This window comes from Coturnix japonica, chromosome 28 (genome assembly GCF_054131305.1).
Source record: "Coturnix japonica strain WE chromosome 28, WE-NBRP24, whole genome shotgun sequence".
Classification (NCBI taxonomy): domain Eukaryota; kingdom Metazoa; phylum Chordata; class Aves; order Galliformes; family Phasianidae; genus Coturnix; species Coturnix japonica.
The window spans coordinates 5,832,348-5,850,758 of NC_140690.1; the positions used below are offsets into that span (position 1 = coordinate 5,832,348).

An 18,411-nucleotide genomic window follows, 5' to 3' on the forward strand; every position below is an offset into this window, starting at 1 on the left:
TGCTTTCCTGTCGCTGTTTCTCACACTGAACCCAGTAAAACAGAGAGGTGCTGCTTTGTTTTCCTAATGGTACTGTTTGGAGACACAATTGTCATTTGTGTGGATTACAGAATTTGCAGATTAAGATGTGTTCAAACTATAGTCAGAGGTGCTCAGTGCGTTTTATAGGCTTGTTGATGAACTGAGAGGGAGAAGTATTTATAAATTAAGCTCGTCTGAAATGGCTTGGCATATTCTTTTATATTTACACATTTAATTTATGTTTATGTACTTTCAGTTCCTGATTTATATGTACAGCTTTGGATTTATCTCTCAGGCCACTCTGTTCTGGTTTGGTTTATAAATCTTGGGATACGCTGTATGTTAAACTAAGATGTACCCGGATACTCAATACCCAAATCAGTGATTTGAACTTGGTGCTGATTGCTCCTAAACCAAGTCAGGACTGTTTTGTCTGCAACGTGCATCTCTCCACAATGCCTGAGAAATAAATTGCTCCAAATTCTTCAATACTGGGTATTCTTTCCATAGAAGCAACTTAGTTCACACCAGACTAGTGTTTGAATGAGTGTTTCAGGAAAGAGACTATGTTAAAGGAATTTAATATGACATCTGCAAAGCTTTATTTAGTTGGTTTAACATGTTTAGAAAGTCTCTTATATTTGTATTTTATTATTTTGCACATATAATGGAATGTTATTCCTGACGTGGACTTAAAAGCAGGAAGCATTTCAGCCACCTTTAAGAAGCAGCCATCTCAATTCTCTAATACGTAGAAATGCTACAAAACACTTGAGATAAGAGGTGCTGTTTACAGTTCGTTTTCAAGCAACCTAGTGTTAGAATATTATAATGACTCAGAAGCACACTGTGTGTCACCATACAGATGGATGCTTTACCTTTTGTGACTTTACACCTTCCTCTCATTACTAATTGTTATGTGGAAACTCCAGGGTCTCACTTTGCCCTGGGGAGAAGCTATAGGAGAGGAGGTGTGTATTCTTCAGTTACACAGGATGTATAAGCATCAGTGTAGCATTGGTCTTTTACTCAGCACAGCCATCTTCTGTTTTTTTTACAGATATTGCTGTAGAACCTTCAGTAGCTTTGGATTTAAAGATGACCGTGAGGGGCTTGGAAACTAATTTATGTGTGTGTGGGAGGGAGACGAGTCTATAGATGACTCTATAACAAACAAGACCTTCCTTTTTTACCCAGTGTCTTTCACCAAATGACCAGATTCAGCTGCCATTACAGCATGCAAATAAACCTGTATGTGAACCTGTTGCATGGAAAAAGGAAGCCATCTAGCAGATGGATTCCATCTAGTTCTGTAAAAGAGACAGAAATGGACATTTAGTCCATGACCCTTTTTTTTTTGTTTTTTCTTTTTCCCATTTTGCTTTTTCCTTTTTTTATTTGAGACTATTTTTCTCAGTAAGTAAACGAATGTTTGAAGCACTCTAACAGATGTTTTCTTATTTTACTCAGGTGGGTTATTTATGATGCATTAGTCTTTTATGTCATTTAATTTTGGCAGCTACATTCTGGACTAATTAGTACACTAGAGGGATCTCTAAATAGGAAGTGTGCGGGCAAGCAGTGGTTAAGTATCTGATGCCATATTGCAGAGTCCATCATGACTGAAGTGTCGGGCTGTGGCACACTTACTGTCACTGCATGTGGCATAATTGTGTTTTTGAAGCACTGCACTGTTACTGCTCTGCAATTTTTCATTGTTTGACTTTATAAAGGAAGCACAAAAGACCTCTTAAGCTGTGGTGAATTACAATTTGGAATAATTTACCCTATCTTGACTGAGTTACTTGCATAATCTATTGTGCTTATGTCTTGCCTGAAATGACTGGAGGTGTGTAAGCAAATGTATGTTCATACACACGTGTGCATGCATTTAATGCACAACTGAGATTCTGACTTCTTCTCTAACAGCTGAAATTACATTTTCCATGATGTAAAAAGTAAGAAGTATAGAAGTAAGGATTGTGCAAAGAAATGTCAAATTCATGCTATTGGGAATGCAGTGAACTTGGGTGACCACCAGCCCATGGTAGGAGGTTGGAAGGAGATGATCTTTAAGGTCCTTTTTCAGCCTGAGCCATTTTGTGACCTGCAGTGTGTGGTCAACATGTGTTAACTGGCTGAGTGCTCACACAGGAGATAACTGGGTATTGTTCACGACAGAACTGGGTGCTACTGCATGAATGAATAGCATGTTTTTCTGTTACTGTGTGACTGTGCATGAACTAGTTTGGCATCCATGCAGAAATCTGTTGGACACTCATGTGTGAATTGGGCTGCGATTGAACACTCATGCATGAACTAATGGGGTCTTCATGAAGGAACTTTTGGGAAACTCAAACATAAACTGCATGGGCATTTGAATATCAGTTAATTAGATTCTCATGCATGATTGGTCTCCTTCATTATTTCTCCCTTTGTTTTATACACCTGCTAAATCATTTCCCACTTTCACAATTAATACTTAATTATCTGACTACTAAAGAGGAGACACTAAGTTACACTAAGTGTGGAAAAAGTCTTCAAACTAGTTCTGCAAATGGCAGGAATAAAGGCAGCTTGTGTGGCTGTTGCCTTGCTGGGAAAACTTGAAGCAATTTATTCCTATATAAACATGCTATGCCACCTATGTGTTTCATTTATGGTGAGTTTTCTTTCATTCATCTTCGAATATATATACATATGCAAAAAGCAAAAGCTATTCCTCAGTTACTTGTAACTATGAAAACTGAAATAAATATTGTGCAAGTCTTTTCTAATGGCAGTATTGTAAGAATGAATAAATAAATCCAATTGTATTCGAAGAGCAATGATAATTTTTCCAGTTACTTTAGCAACTGGAAATGTAGATTTTACCTTATGAAACTGCATACACTTCCCTAAACCTTACTAATGCTTTAGTAAGATTATTTCACAGCTGAGAATCTGTTTTCCCAATGTAAGTGATGTGAGAGGTGCAGCAAATAATGGTTGTAAATAAGACTGAGTTCCTCAAGGAACTCTGGGATGTCAGTTTGGGGGTTTGTCTCTATGTTTTTTGGGGTGTTTTTTTTGAGCACCTGTGTATACATAATAATGGTAGGAGCTGATTTTTACTTTACATGTGGCTGAATCTTAGTGAGAGAGAGAAAATAGGATTGTGAGTGTGCTTCAGCAGGTGGAGGCTTCCTGCTGCTGGGAGCATGGGGCTCTATGGCCGCTGCCAAGGACTGAGCTGACAGCTTCACTGCAGCCCATTGTGGCCTTGTCTCCCCAGGCACCTGAAGTTTCCATGAAGAATAGAAAGAAGTGCACATTTTCAGGCAAATTATTTCTCATACTTGGGGATTTAGTGTGGGTGTGACTGTTTCTCTTTTCCAGTCCTTTTCTGACAATTAACTCACTCATAATTATTTATAGAAGCATATCAAATTACCTTGACAGAGTATGAATAAGTGATACGGGTAAAAATCCGTAACAAAAAATAGTGCTACTTTTGAGAATATAAATTCTTATGTGACATTAAACAAATAATATTTCTCTATTTTGTAAACCAAGTTTCACTTAATTGCAAATGAGGTTTTTTTTCTAGAAGGCTTAAAAATGCAGGTGGGAGGGAGAAATGACTGCAAGGTGTCAGAATAGTTGAGTTTTGCCTTAAAAACCACAGTGCAGTCCACTTAACTCTTGTCACTTTCAGAGAATCTTTTAGCCTAGTTGCATAAGGAGTGCATGAAAAAATGTGGTACCAGTTCTTTTGGAGTATTCATTATTTATGAAATGCGGAGAAAATGGTTAGAAATTATTGTTTCAGGGGATTTCCTGTAGCTATTCTGTTTTGTTGAAAGGGTTTTTTTTTTTTTTTGTACTTGCTTAATTCAAAGATAAAAAGCAGAAGTTCTTTTTATTCTGACCTACATTTTAAAATAAGTTACTGCAATCCTTTTTATATATAAATGTGTGTATACACACACACACACATCTGTATATGTATAAGAAAAGTTTATTGGTTGAAAATATCTCATGTTTGTTTAATGTTAGCTTAAGATATGTGCTTCAAACTTTTTCTTTGCTTTGGCAGTGTTTTCTTATTTCACCTTTATTGTTGTCACCGTGAACATGAAGTGTGTTGCAGAAGTTAATTCTGTAAATGGGCTGTTTGAGATACAATCTGTATGGTGTTGTAGTTTGGGTTACATTTATAGTTGTCTTTTTTGATCGCTGAAGTGATCGCTGTGACTGTGCCAAACATTTAAGAAGGTATAAATAGAGTCCAGGTTGAAAACAGAAGGCAAGCTTATAAAAAATGTTATTTTATACTAATTTATAGATTCAGTGAAGTATAGAGCAAAGCCTTGCTGGGATCCCTTTCTTTTTTTAAATGGTCTGAGCTATAAATCATAAACTGCAGTATTACAAAATCGTTAGATAATTATTTTAAACGGGGAGAGGAGGAGAGGTGGGAGGTGGTCTTTGTGTTTGTTATGACTCATTTTACTTTCTAAGATTATTTCTGGACTCTTTCCCCTCCTCGTCCCGAACTCCAAGAATTTATATTGAATTTATATTCCTGGCATGGATGACTTGTTGTCTTTTAAGAGTAGATGCTTTTCTTTTTTTGTTCTCCCCCACCCCATTTGAAGATTGAGGTTATTAATATTTCTATGACTGGGAAAAATCAATCTTGAACTTCAGAGATGACAGATGCTTTATGCTGGTGTTTGAACTATTGGAAATGTGTATAATGGTGACAGAGGTGTTCATATCCAGAAGGATGAGAAGAAAAGAGTAATGCTTTTCCTAAGGGAAGAGTTTCACATTGAAGGCCCTGCTCCAGTACTTTGCCCTGCGCTGCATTAACAGTGAACCTTTGCTCTTGCTCTGCGTTTTCCATCCAACTAATTTAAGAAGGAAAAAGAAAAGGAAAGTTTCCTCATCTGTACTAAATGGGATCCTTTCCTTTCTCATTTTAACTAAGAATGAAATAGGTAGAGGATAATCTCAAGAAGGTAAATGCAGTTTTTCCTTCATGGTTCTGAAACCAAAGTTGTGATTTGCAGATAACCATTTTGCTTGGTTTTGTTGGGAACAGCAAAGAAAGTTCCTCACTGTGTTTCCTTCACCAGGATATTAAGAATATTTAGTATTTGAATATTCAGTCTATACAGCAGATTGAAAATGATCCTGCTTGCCTGTGAAATAATCTGTTCCTATACTGTGTGTCCTCAGTGTTGCAAATGGTGACAGGATGATTGGTTTTCTCATTCTACATTATTCTTTTTTTTTTTTTTTTTTTTTTTTTGGCTGTGAATAATATGATCTCAAATGAGATCCTGAGTCAGCTGGATCTTTTAAGTGGATTTAAATAGACCTTCTCCTTAGAGAACTCCCTAAAGAAAGTTAAAAGCCTTTTATGTTTTTCAAATGACAGGTTCTATTAGAACTAAAATTAGAATGCTTTATTTTTTGAACTAAAGACTCGGAGTAAAATAAGTCATAAATAAAAGTATTTTCTTCTGCTCTCCTTAGTGGCAGGTCCTTGCTTTCAGACTTGGTTTCAGTTGGTGGCTTTCTAACACATAGCAAACTGTGTCTTGCTCCCTGTAAAGTTCTGTTTCTCTCCTCCTCACCGCATTTTTCTCTGTCTGAATGGCACCCTGCTGTCCCCTTGTGCCTCCTCATCCTGAGCTTGGGGAACCTTCTCCACAGTGTGTGAAGTGCCCAAAGGAGGGAGCGCTATTTCCACTATTGTAAGGGGTTTCCCCCTAACCCTGTGGCTTTTTCAAATAGCATAAATTGTCGTACCAATCTAACATACAGTGAAATTAAAATATTTATGACATGTTAAATCATTTATCCTTGTTTTATTAGCTCACAGGAGGTTCTGTTGTGTTCTAGATGATGAAGTCGTAATTGGCAAGGTTTCCTATTTTGATGTGGATAGAACTCACTAAATCTTCCCAGCTCTGGTTCACTGCAGTAAAGGATTTTTTCTTTTTGAAGTAACGATTACCTTGGATACATCATTTTCCTCTTCATTTCTATCATCTGCTCAACTTCAACTTTTGTTTAAGAATGCTTTCCTTACTCTGCTTTAAGAATGTGGGATCATTTTTAACTCTTAAACCTTTTCTACAAAATACTCCTGTATTTTCTGTGGCAGATTTATGTATTTTGCCAATGCTGGACTTCTCCATTGGGATGAAAATAGATCCCAAGTTCCCAAGTACAAGAAAAAAGAATTTGCTGTTGGTTTATAAATCTGTTGGAGTTATGATGTATTCTCAGGATTATTCCCTGTGAATTTTTGCTGCAGTTATTCAGCAGAACTCACTGAGATACTGGTACAGTAGGTTGTAAACTTTGAAGGCTTAATCTTGTCTTTTGGAAATGTTTATGATGCAACATAGGAATATTCAGATAAAAGTCTTGTTGTTGGGGCATCCCGGTAAGTTGGCAGAAGAATCCTTTCTGTTGCAAATGGTAACGGCTTAGTGCTGGATCTGATCTGTGACCGTAAAAGTCATGCTCTTAGATCACTGATAGGAAAAACAGATGTTAGACCCTCCCGATCAGTTTGCCATCTGTTGCTGCACAGCAGCGGGGGATGAGGGAGAGAAGTGCGAGCAGCAGCCCTGAGCAGGCAGGGTGCAGCAGGAGCACAGGAGGTGCTGCAGTGCTGAGGTTGTGTGCAGCTGCTGGGGAGGCCATGGGGAGCAGGTAGAAACATCCTGAAGGAAATGGGGCTATGGAGAGCCTGTGCTGGAGCAGAGTTTCTATCTGATGAACTGCAACACGTGGGCAGGACCCATGCTGGAACTGGAGGATGGTGGAAGGAGTAGCGGAGGAGCTGTTGTGGAGTGACCACAGCTCATGTTCTCCATCCCTTCTGCATGGCTTGGTCAGAGGAGTCAGAAGTGAAGGAGTGAATCTGAACCTAGAAAAAGATGAGAGGGAGGTGGAGGTGTTTTAAATTGATTTGCATTTCTTACTTTCTAAGTCTGTTTTAATTTCTCCCCTGGTCTTATTAAGGAGGGAAGTGAGTGACTGGGAAGTGCCGGGCTGCTGGCCAGAGTTAACCCACCACTGTGTGCTATTGAAGTAGTGAAGCCATGAACAAGAGAAGATACAGAAAACTGTAATCAGACTCTGTTGCTCATATATATCTGTCAAGGTATGTCTTTTTCTTTCAGAAGAAAAGAAGTTTTGCTAACCAGTACTTTTGTTTTCTTTTAAGACTTCTCTTTTTAAGTGGTGCAGGTGCTGAATTACTTGGTAAATCTCTAAAGATGTGTACGTTTATAGACACACACACATGCACACATATAGATACGTATGTGTATATACTTGTTTTAGTCCTATCCAATATAAATAAATCAGAAGTTGATCCGAAGTTATCTGTAGACTCTGAATGATCTTGGTTTTCTTCCAGCGGTTCTTTTTTGCTCATTGAGATATTAGTTAACATGACTGCAGGCAACAGGGTATACTTCACCATGGAGGCTTCACAGACTATCATTTGTTTCAGGTAGTTCAGATTCGAAGTATAGCACAAATGATCAATGTTTCAAGCTCTTCTTTATCATTAAAGTCATTTATACTTTAGAAGGAAAGTTTTCGCTCAGTAATTACTAATTTATTGCAAGGAGTCAATGTACTGGACTATTGATAACACATCTACTGCCTCTTGTAGCTCTGGAATTAGCAGAAAAATCTCAATATAAGCTTTTCACAGAAAGCTTGGTATTCTTCTCTCCTTTCCCTCTTCACTCAGTCTTACTTATTGTAGAGTTCATACACAAAGAACCCACACAACTATGTGTGTGTCAATCTTTCCAGTTAGATCAGTTGGACAGATGGCTACCTGGATTTTCTACCTGCAGTGAAGACTCTCTTTGTCTGAAGCTTTGTTTAGCAAATAGAAAAATAAAACAAAAGTAGTAGTACAGTAAAGCAGCAGTTATATGTTCCCAGAAATTGTTATACAACATATAAGCATTCCAGGATTTCTTTATGGAAGGGCATGAGATTTGTTGTAAGACATAAATATTAAGATGATTATTTATTTACTGTCTATTGATGAGTACTATTTTCTAAATACAGTATTTAATCAAAAGTCTTGCTGAAATGAGGCAGTAAAAATTAGATTTGTTGTGATGAAAGTTTACAGAATGTACAGCTTACATAGATTTATGATATAAATGTATAGGCATATAATTATGCCTTATCTTCTAACTCTAGTGATTCTGATTAGAATGTTTTTAATTACAGTTCTTACTAATTATTTATTACCTGACACAAATTATGGGCTCATGTGACTGAGTTATTGTGGGGGGAATTGCACACTGTTGTAGTTAATGCATATTATTATTTGTGTTAATTGTGAAATTAATTTGCAATTATTTTATCCTAAACAGAAATACACTGGAATGGGCAATACTCTGCTTTTATGTTCTAATAGACCACTTTTAGTTTAGGGCCCAACTGAGCTAATGCGTTTCAAACTTGCATTCTGTAGAGCGAGTGAGATAGCAGGGTAAGTATGAAAAATAGCTTTCCAAGAAAGATGTAGAAAATGAGGAATATATTGATACATTGAGCGTATTAGGTCCTAGTAATTTTACTTGATAAATATGCAGTTTAACAATGAAGTTCTATTTACATATATATGTTTGTCTACCTAGTAATGAAAACTTAATCTCAGTGATTCATTCCATGTGCAGAGGTTATAAAAATGATCTTTATTTTTTCATAGTTTCGTGCGGGTTGGACGAAATTATTATATTATTATATAAAATTATAAATTTATATTTTTTATATTTTTATATTTTTATAAAATATTTTTATTTTATTTTATTTATTATATTTTTATAAATTTTTATATTTTTATATTTATATATATATAATTTTATATATTTTATATATAAAATATTATATATTTTATATATAATTATATAAATTATATAAAATACAATTTATTTTTGTACCTTTCATCAAAAATTTTTCTATAGAGGAAGATATTTTTCTGTGTTCTCTATACTATATTTTTCCCTTTCAACCCTGTTGTTAACTCCACTGTTTTAGTGAGTGTTCAAATACTTAAGGTAGTAATTTGCTGTGCAAATGTATCATCTGACTCACATTGAGTTGTTTCCTGGTGTTGGTTCCCTTTGCTTCATGTACGCTTGCAAGTCAGACACAATTCAGCCAGACTGCCCCTCTGCTGCTGCCTGTCACACGGCAACAAAATATGATGGGATATTGGTGGGAAGGTTCAGCCTCTATTGTCATCCCACCAACATCTGCCTCTGATATTGTAGGCCAGCATCATAAAACAGGAGGCTGTTTGGAGCAGCCTTCATATTTTCTGAACTGTAATGAACTAAATCACGCTAAACAAAATAGAGAAATTAAGTGATGTTGAAACTGAACCAGTTTCAAATTGCTGGAGAGCACTGGAAAAGGAGAAGGAATAATAGTATGTATTTTCTGCACAGCTTCAGCATCAGCAGCTACTCTAGTTTGTGAATTAACTTTGTATTCAATATTTTGTCATGTACATTAGGTGTTACAGTGCATGAAATGAATACATAGTCACATACCAGTAGTTGCAGCTCCAAGTAATGATCGACAATAGTGCCTCTAGCTAGCTAACACTTTTTCCTATGAAATATTTTCTGCATGACCACATCACATGGCAGCAGGCAGCAATGGAATTTATGAACTAGCTGGAGCTATCAGGGCTAGTGAGAAAGCAATACGGAAAGATGCATGCTAAAATCTACAAAGAGAAGGGAAAGAGAAAAGGGAGGAAGTAAGCGAAGGAAAAATAGCTATCCTGGAAAAGCTGTCACTATTTCATTTAGTTATTTTTAAACCCAGCAGCCTTACATCAGTTTAAATTGATGCCATTACGTTTTTTAAATATTCTGCTTTTCCTAAATATAACCTCCAGTTGAGGTTATATTCTTATTTCTTCTTATTTAGCTAAAAAAAAACCAAAAAAAACAAAAACAACAAAAAAAAAAACCAAAAAAAAAACCCAAAAAAACCACACACTTAAAAACGAAGCAAACAAAGACCTCTTAGAAAAACAATATTCTGGCTTTATGTCAGTTCAGAAGCGAGGTTTGTTTGCAATGCTGGCAGGTAGGAACGTTCAGATACTTTTATCAGGTCAAGTGTTTGCTCAAGTCAAGTCAAAAAAGATTGACTGAAGAGAATTCAACTTTTTCCTCACGTTTTAGTGACTTGAAATAAGTCTCTGCACAATGTTCTTTTTACCTCAACTGGAATACTGTGTATAGTGTTGTACTCATCAGAAGAATGATGAAATTGACAGCTGGACCAAGATCAACAAAGGGCCCTCAGGTTGGTCAGGGAAGGGCATACGCTGTGGGAAAGCTTTGAGACCCATAAGCAACAATCATAGAATCAATTACACAGATTGGAAAAGACCTCAAACATCATCAAGTCCAACCTCTGCCTAACCGTAGTACCCTAATGTCAGAGAATTCCTACACAATGTAGGGTATTATAACCTAAACTGATCTAAATCCTTTTGATTGGACCCTGTTCACTCCAGAGAAGTATTCACTGGAGTTAAACTTCAGCTCTAATATATCAGGTGAGTTTCTTACTCATCTGTGTATGGCTTGAATGCTTTCTGCCTCAAAAACTATTGATTTTTGCATAGAAAGTGAAAGGCTTTTAACATGGGATTAAACTGATGGTCAGAGCGTGGCTGAGGAGGAAGGAACAGACAATCTACATTGTTTGCATTTTGTTTGCTTTTTTTATTTGAGCTCTACTGCAAAGAATGTACTGGAATATTCAAAGAAAGATGCATAAGAAATAGTGCTAGATCAACATGCGGATGCTGACAATGTTATTTGCCAAAGACAGTCTTATTTGCAAATAATAGCCCTTCTGTAAATGACAGTTTCCCACGCTTGGCCTTTCTCCATTGTTTCCAAAAATTAGTAAAAGAAGCAGAGTTCAATGAAAACACAGATTTGAATAACTGAATCTAAATGCACTCAGAATAGCTAGAGAAGTATTAAAAATAAATCTTGATATATATTCAGGCCCATTATATTAATATGTGTGCCTTAGCCTTGGCTAAGTCAGCCAAGTGTTATAAAAGAAATTTCAAGTGGGTCACAACGTTGCTAGGTTATGTGAATCTGAGCTAACTTTGGCTCGTCTCTTTTTAATATACTTGATCCAAACAGAGATAATTAAAAGAAAAAAAAAGTGAAGCTCCCTAATACCATTTGATATCACATCTATACTTGTCATATAAATACAATGCCTGTCTCATTTTTATTCAAATAGCAATCAATCAAAATTGGCGTTTGACAGGATTTTGACTATTTCTTATAATAACTAATAGTTCTTTTTTAACGTTTCCCAGTGGAGGAAAAAAAAGTAAGTGTGGGGGAGGGGGACGGAGAGAAATAGAAATGCTGAAAATAATTTCCATTTTTACCCTTGAAATGACTAAGGAATTTTAAATATCTGTTAATTTTCATATAAAACCACAACCTGTCAAGGCCCGCTGTGGAGTCATACACATAGGCTCCATAGGAGCTACACATACAATGAGATCTCAGAATTTCGATGTTAAAAAACACAACCAAATCTGTTAATGGAGGATGCTGGGCATAGCAATCTGTTATCACAGTGTATAGCGTTGGTTGGGCACTCCTCAAGGCTGCTCTGGTGACTTGCAGTAAGGAAATGTAATTTTACATTGACCAACAAATTAGTATTGGTGGTAATGCTTTAACAGTAGTCGTAACCTGAAAAGCTTCTGTAATGAAACAGTGCATATTTTTCGTCTCACTAATAATGCCTGTATGCTTGAACAAAACAAAGTATGACACAGTTTTATAGTTAAGAAAGGGGTATTTAGAGTAACAAGAATTATTTTTTCCTAAAATGTTTGAAATAAAGCATGTATCATAATGCAGTTTAGAATTTAAACAGTTTTAAAATGTTAAAATTAATGCCTTCAGTGCTCACTACTGATTTTCTTATTGAGTTACTTGGTGAAGTTTCAATTGGATAATTCTAAGGCAAGATGTAGCTCTTCTGTTTTGTCATCTGTGACCTTTAAATGCTTGCACTCCATTAAATATTGAAGAGGTTAAAAGGTTTTTTAGAAGAGATAAATTCATTTTTGGTCAAAGTTAAGTGAGTCAGATATCATTGGCCCCATGGAACCCATAGCTTTGTTGGAGCCACTGCTGCACCCTCTCATAAGGTGAAGAATGCTGTCATATTTCTTGCATAACCAAAACCTCTCCCCATAATAACAGCACATTGGCATTGACTTAGGCACTTTATTCAAATACATGGTGTATAAGTGCTTCTGCACCTTGTAGGAGCAGAGATGGGGTATGCTGGAGTTCGTGGGACATGTCTGTCCTCTTCTGCTCATATGTAGAAAGAAGCAAAATATTCTTTCCCAGTTCACTTAAGAATCAAAGGCATCAATTCATTTAATAAGCTTACGGGAATATGTGACAATGGTAGCAAAAGAAAAGTTCATCAAACATACGAGCATGGATCGTAAACACGTCTCCTTTGCTGCTACCAAAAGCAGATATTTCACTAGAAGGAGTCTGTGGCATGGAAATGGTTAGAATGTATTTCAGGTTTCTGTAACTATTTTATTACTGGAAAAATCTTCCTTTTGACAACTGAATCACATGATAATCCCTTTTGTAAGCATAGAGATTTTTCTGAAACTTTGTGATGCTGTTTGAGTCTATCAGCATAAACTCTTTATACAGCAATCGTTTAGGTTTTAAGCCAGAATTATTTCTGGTTAATGCGTAAAAGGAGGGGAAAAAGCATTTTTAATGTAACATTTCTAAAATAGCCAAAGGTAGTAAGATAAAACAGTGTGCTATTAATGGTAATCGTGGAAATGTTTTTCACAGTACACTCTGCCAAATGTTTTTTGTTTCATTCAATAATGATGAATCTTTCTCGTATTATGGTATGGACTCTTTCTTTCTTTTGTTATAGATCTGCAAGAAACAAGATAATAAATCTAGTGTTAGCTCAGAAAGGAATTCTGCCAGAAGTGGAAGAGTCTCATAATGAAATTGTGTTTGCAAATGATATTTCTCTGTGGTACTCAAAACCTTCTGCTGACTTCTCCTGTTTTGCTCTTATTCTGATCATGTTTATGTAAAGAGGCACCTTTAAAAATAAGAGCAATCATTAATTGCTACTTGTAATAAATCTTTTAGGAATAGACAAAGTTATTGATATACATTGCACTCAAAGGGCTTTTAATATTTTTGTGCACAAGTGATAATGGGTTGGAAAAACCAAGTTGAAAAGACTTATCACTAAACTGGTGATTAATCAAATGGCTCTGGTAATATGTCTTATATACGCTGTCTGTAATGTTCAGTTTATGACATCTTAAGATCTCAGTATCTGATTTATTCTTCCAGTAATCAGTGTTCTGGTCCTTTCATTTCTCTAATGTAGAGAAATGTCATTGTTTTTCCTGAATTACTGGTATTTTAAAATCATGCTTCTGTCAATCAAGGTAATATCAAGGATTTTTATTTTAGATAGTGATATAACTATAGAATTACCAGCGTGCATTGATGTTTGTATGTTACTGAAGTCTGAAGCAGAATGTATTTTGTATGAATTGGTACTTCTTAGGTATTTATAGTAGAAATGACATCAGAAATCATCATACGAGATTGCATCTGAACGTTAATGATTTTGAAGCCCAGAGAAGTTTTAGCGCTGGACTTCGTAGGACTGTGTTTTCATCTGTCATTTGTCAAATTAAAATTAGTGCTAAATCACTGGATTGAGAAACATGAAAATATCCACCAGACAACAACCAAAAGCCCAATCCAAAGCACTTGTACACATTTTCAGAGAAAAGGTGTACAAATGTGTGGATTATGGCTTTCAAATTTTGTTTTATAGTTTTAATCAATCAATAGAGGATCACTTAGTTTTAATTAGCCATTTGTGGAGTAGTAAATTCTGACACTGAGAAGTAGAGCTTGGGCATCCTGTGTGATATTTACAGTCCTTTTCACATGTGAGTGACTGTTGGCCTCTATGAAATCAAAGGTGTGAACTCTGGAAAGCTTGACTGATGGCCCTCAGTGCTCTGTGTGCAGTTGGGAAGTGAATGAAGTGGATGTGTGTGAAGCTGTGGTATGCACTGAATACGATCTGACTCTCATGAATTAACTGTAGTGTGTAAAACCAATTTGTTCTCATGCCACAGCTATACAGAAAGACTGAAGAAAGGTTTTGAGCTGAAATCATGGCACTTGTGTTCTTGGAACTTCATTGATAACAATATTGGTGTTGGATAAAGACAATATTTATCTTAGGAATATTTCTTAGCAAAGAAATTTGTAACATTTTTGTAATCATTACAAATGTGGGGATAAAGACAACTTAAATCTCTAAAATGATATAAATTTCAACAGGTAATTATTTGATTCTAACTTTTACTTGTCTCCATGCTTTTATTTTTTGCTGCACTCTGATATGCTTTTGCCACCGTCTCCCTCTGCTGTCCATACACCCTGGTTAATACACACAGCCCAGTGAAGCAGCATGCAAACTGTGGGTGGTTTGATAAAAGTAGAGATATCTGCGTGCATATCTATGTTCTTCTCAGTGTCTCTTACTTCCATGTGAGGGAGGTACTTGAAGAAATAGGTAAAGACTTAAAGCAAAACTTAAATGTTCTGTTGTTTTGAGGCATGCAGAAAGCATTGATAGGTAGGGTTTTTCTCTGTCAATAAGATTGTTAATGAGACGTTTTTGAGCTACAAATCAGTTCATACTCTAAAATGTAATCAATGCATTGGTTTCATTTCAGTTACTGAGTGGATATTAGACTGCATTGAGAATAGCAAAAAATAGGTGAAATTAGTGTCTTGGCTTACATGAGTGAAATGTGACTGTGATTTCTTAATGTTTCTTGTAGTTTTCTGGTTTGCCTTTTTATGTGTTTGTTTTTGTTTTAATAACTTGGTTTTAATGTAGTCAGAGGGAGGCGGTAGAGGTTTAGTTGGGGGATAATCTTTGGTATTAGTTTACAGAAAAAAATTATGTGAAAAAAAGGAAAAGTTAACTTAAATGTGAAGCTACAAAAGTAGTGCCACAGCATTTTTTCCAGAAAGCTTGGCACTCTTTGCTGAGTTTTGCACTATGCAGCCATTAGCAGGCTGGTCAATGCATTGCTTTATGAGGCAATTATTTCAGCATACTCTATTCAAAATACACATTAGAACTTAACCTTCTGAATCCTGAAGTAGCATTTTTATCACCCAACATTAGGAAAGAGTTGGAGTCAGCAATTTCCCCTTTCTTTTTATGATCTGATATCATTAATAAAGCATTGGGCTGGTAGCTTCTTGCAGCTTTCTGGGATAATTTGTGACACAAAAGGTGCCACTCTGACACTGTTGTCTGTTGACTTACTCAGTACCAAGGAAAACATAGGGATTGTTTAATAATAAAAATGAGTAAGGCCTCTTACAACAAATGTAGGACTCATACACAGTATATTAGGCCCTCTGCTTTTGGATATGCACAAGTAGAAATGGGAAGTTAATATGGAATTTCTAATTAGGGTCACATGCTAATGAACTCCCTCTTCATGTTAGTTTTATGCCGCTTCAGAAATTTTTTATCATATGCTTAAAAATTTATGGCTAGAAACATTAATGAAAATGAGGCGTGAATTGGAAATTGTGCTATTATGGAGATGAGTGTGGCAGTGGCTAGTCTGATTTCTAAGGAGGGATCCTTTTATTGCCTTTTTTTTTTTTTTGAGGGATGAGGAATGATACAGGTAAAATTAATGGCTAGACATATTCTTTGCCCTGACTTGGCTGGCATTATTATATTTAAAGTTATAAAAGCTGGATTTAATAAAATTTTGAATTAATTATAAGAGGAATTTTAATCATAATTGGAAGAGTTCTTTAAGAATAAAACCTGTAAATCAGCAGAAGAGCTGAATTAGTATTGCAAAGGGCATATGTTCCTATACACATATACACATACATATATATATATATATATATAAAATTCACAGCTCTGAATTTCAATATTGACACACACACATGCACATACATATAGCGACACTGTTGTTTTATATAGACTTTGTTACTGAAGGCTGTCTCCTTTTCTTGTTATTTGACAGCACAATTGCTCTTAAATTCTGTGGATTAATGTTTAAATATAAATTTTCCAGAACTGGCATTTTTGTTTCAGGTATCTTGTAAAAATCAATTGGGCTTGCTGTTTAAAATGTCAAAACTCAACACGCTATCTGTTGTATCATTTCTTTCGGTCCCACTAAAATTATCATGCAATCTTCTATAAAATATATTGAAAACATCTGGTAGTCTGTCTAGTTGGAATTGCCTTTGGAAATAGTCTAGTAACTTTTGACAGCTTAACTTTACAAGGATATTGATTTCACAGTGGTTTTATCATGGAAAACTGATGAATGGTCAAAAGCTGAATGTGATGTAAAACTAGGTTTATAGTTTTTATATGAAAAGCGTGTAATAAAGTAGGTTTATAAAACATAGTAAGGTATGCCCTTGTGAAAACATTGGAGTTAAAATAGAATTTTGCAGCAGTTCTGTGTTGTGGATTACTTGGCCTGGGGACACTGAAAACATTTTAAGGCTTAGCAGTGATGGCCAAAGAAATGAAGGTACTTATTAAAAGCAATAGCATAGACTGCTTATAATTCTGTGATATTTGTGAAAAGATGAGCTTGAACAGGGCACTGCTATGTAACTTTTTCCCTTTTGAAATAAGCTAATAATACCATACAGAAGCTAACATGGGGAAAAAACAACAAAAAACCTTATTCCAATAATGAGGAAAAATAGACAGCAGAAACACAAATAACCGAAGAGGCACATAACATGGGAAACAGGAACTGCAATTTGGATGGAGAAATATGTTTTCTATAGAACTGAAGAACTGGGTAGGAGGAATTACAAACAACATTGGCTGTCAGTATTGCACTGACTGCGATAAAAGAAAGTAAGGAAAATATAGGAAATAAAATTGATTTCTTTCTGGAGAACGTAATTACTTTACTGGTCAATTAAATATAAACACAATGGGAATGTGTTGAAGTAGAATCACTTGTGTTGTTCCTACAGAGCAATGCATGGTCTTGTGTGTAAAATCCCCTGGAGGTTTTTGAAGTACGTGTTAGTCTGGAGTCTGGTTAGGTCCTGTTCAATGGGGATAGGATGTAGGTAGGGTTCTTTTTGAATCTTAGTAAGAAAAGCCTGAAAACAAATAGCTTAATTAAATAGCTTTAATAAGATGGAGTAAAAACATACAGATAACTGGATTAATCTTACATCCCCTTCAGATGCTGGGAACCCCGTGTTCATACAGCGAAATATCTATTGTGGTCAAGATTTCTTGATGTGAAGGTAGGACTATCATGTAGAGCATCCAGACTTGAATGTAATGATCAAGGAATGATGTGGACATACTGGAGTCAAAGATCCACAGTGAAGCAGTCCTTGTCTTTTACTTCCTCTATGCCACTACATGATACAATACTACTCCTCTCTCACCTCACTTCCAGGCTGTCTTAAATTTCTCTTTGCTATGTCTTTTATAAGAGGTGCTCTGTACTGTAGTTAGTCTTGCTGCTTCTGTTTTGCATTCTTATTAGATGAGTTAGAGCAAATTGAGTGACTTGTTGAAGACTGTGCAGGAGCTCAAGTCTCCAGAGTTTCTGACTAGTGCTGTAATCATTCTTCTCTAAGAAGGTAACAGAAACCTTAAAATGGTTAAAATATATATTTTTAAAACAATAAAAAGAAAAGAAAGGCAGTTAAATTTTTAACAGATATAATTGTAAATGGAAAAGGAACAAAACATGCATTATCTTGTAATCTATTGTCTTCAGTTGCCATTTTTGTTTCATTGGATCACAGAGTCCCACACTGGATGAGACTGGCAGGGGTTTCTTAGTCCAACTCCTGCCCCAGCAAAGCCACCCAGAGCAGGGCTCAGCCCCATGGGCAGCTCCAAAGGGGAGACCCCTCAGCGTGTGGGCAGCCTGTGCAAGTGCTTGGGCACAGCACAGCAATGTTGCCTGACAGGCAGAAGAAACTGCTGTGATACAGGATGTGCCCAGTGCTGGGACCAGAGGAGCTGCTGAAAGGAAGCTGACTGTGTCCTTTTCATACCCTCCCTTCGGGTATTTATGGATGTTGGTGGAATTTCAGAAAGCCTTCTCTAGGATGAATAGCCTCAGCTCTCAGCCTCTACTCAGAGTAATGGCGCTGCAATCTGTTAATGATCTCTGGCCATACATTAGACTGCTTATAG

General features: G+C 36.1%; 1 protein-coding gene across 4 annotated transcripts in view; it reads left to right on the plus strand.

Moving 5' to 3' along the window:
- Window positions 1-18,411, plus strand: part of LOC146756181 (rho GTPase-activating protein 32-like) — a 331,712-nt gene that overhangs the window by 111,907 nt on the left and 201,394 nt on the right. For 2 of the 4 annotated variants that reach the window (XM_085524871.1, XM_085524872.1), the window contains exon 2: window positions 7,051-7,192. The exons of the other annotated variants lie outside the window; for them this stretch is intronic. The gene's annotated coding sequence lies outside the window, so the exon portion shown is untranslated. The remainder of the gene's footprint in view (window positions 1-7,050; window positions 7,193-18,411) is intronic. 4 annotated transcript variants of the gene reach the window in all.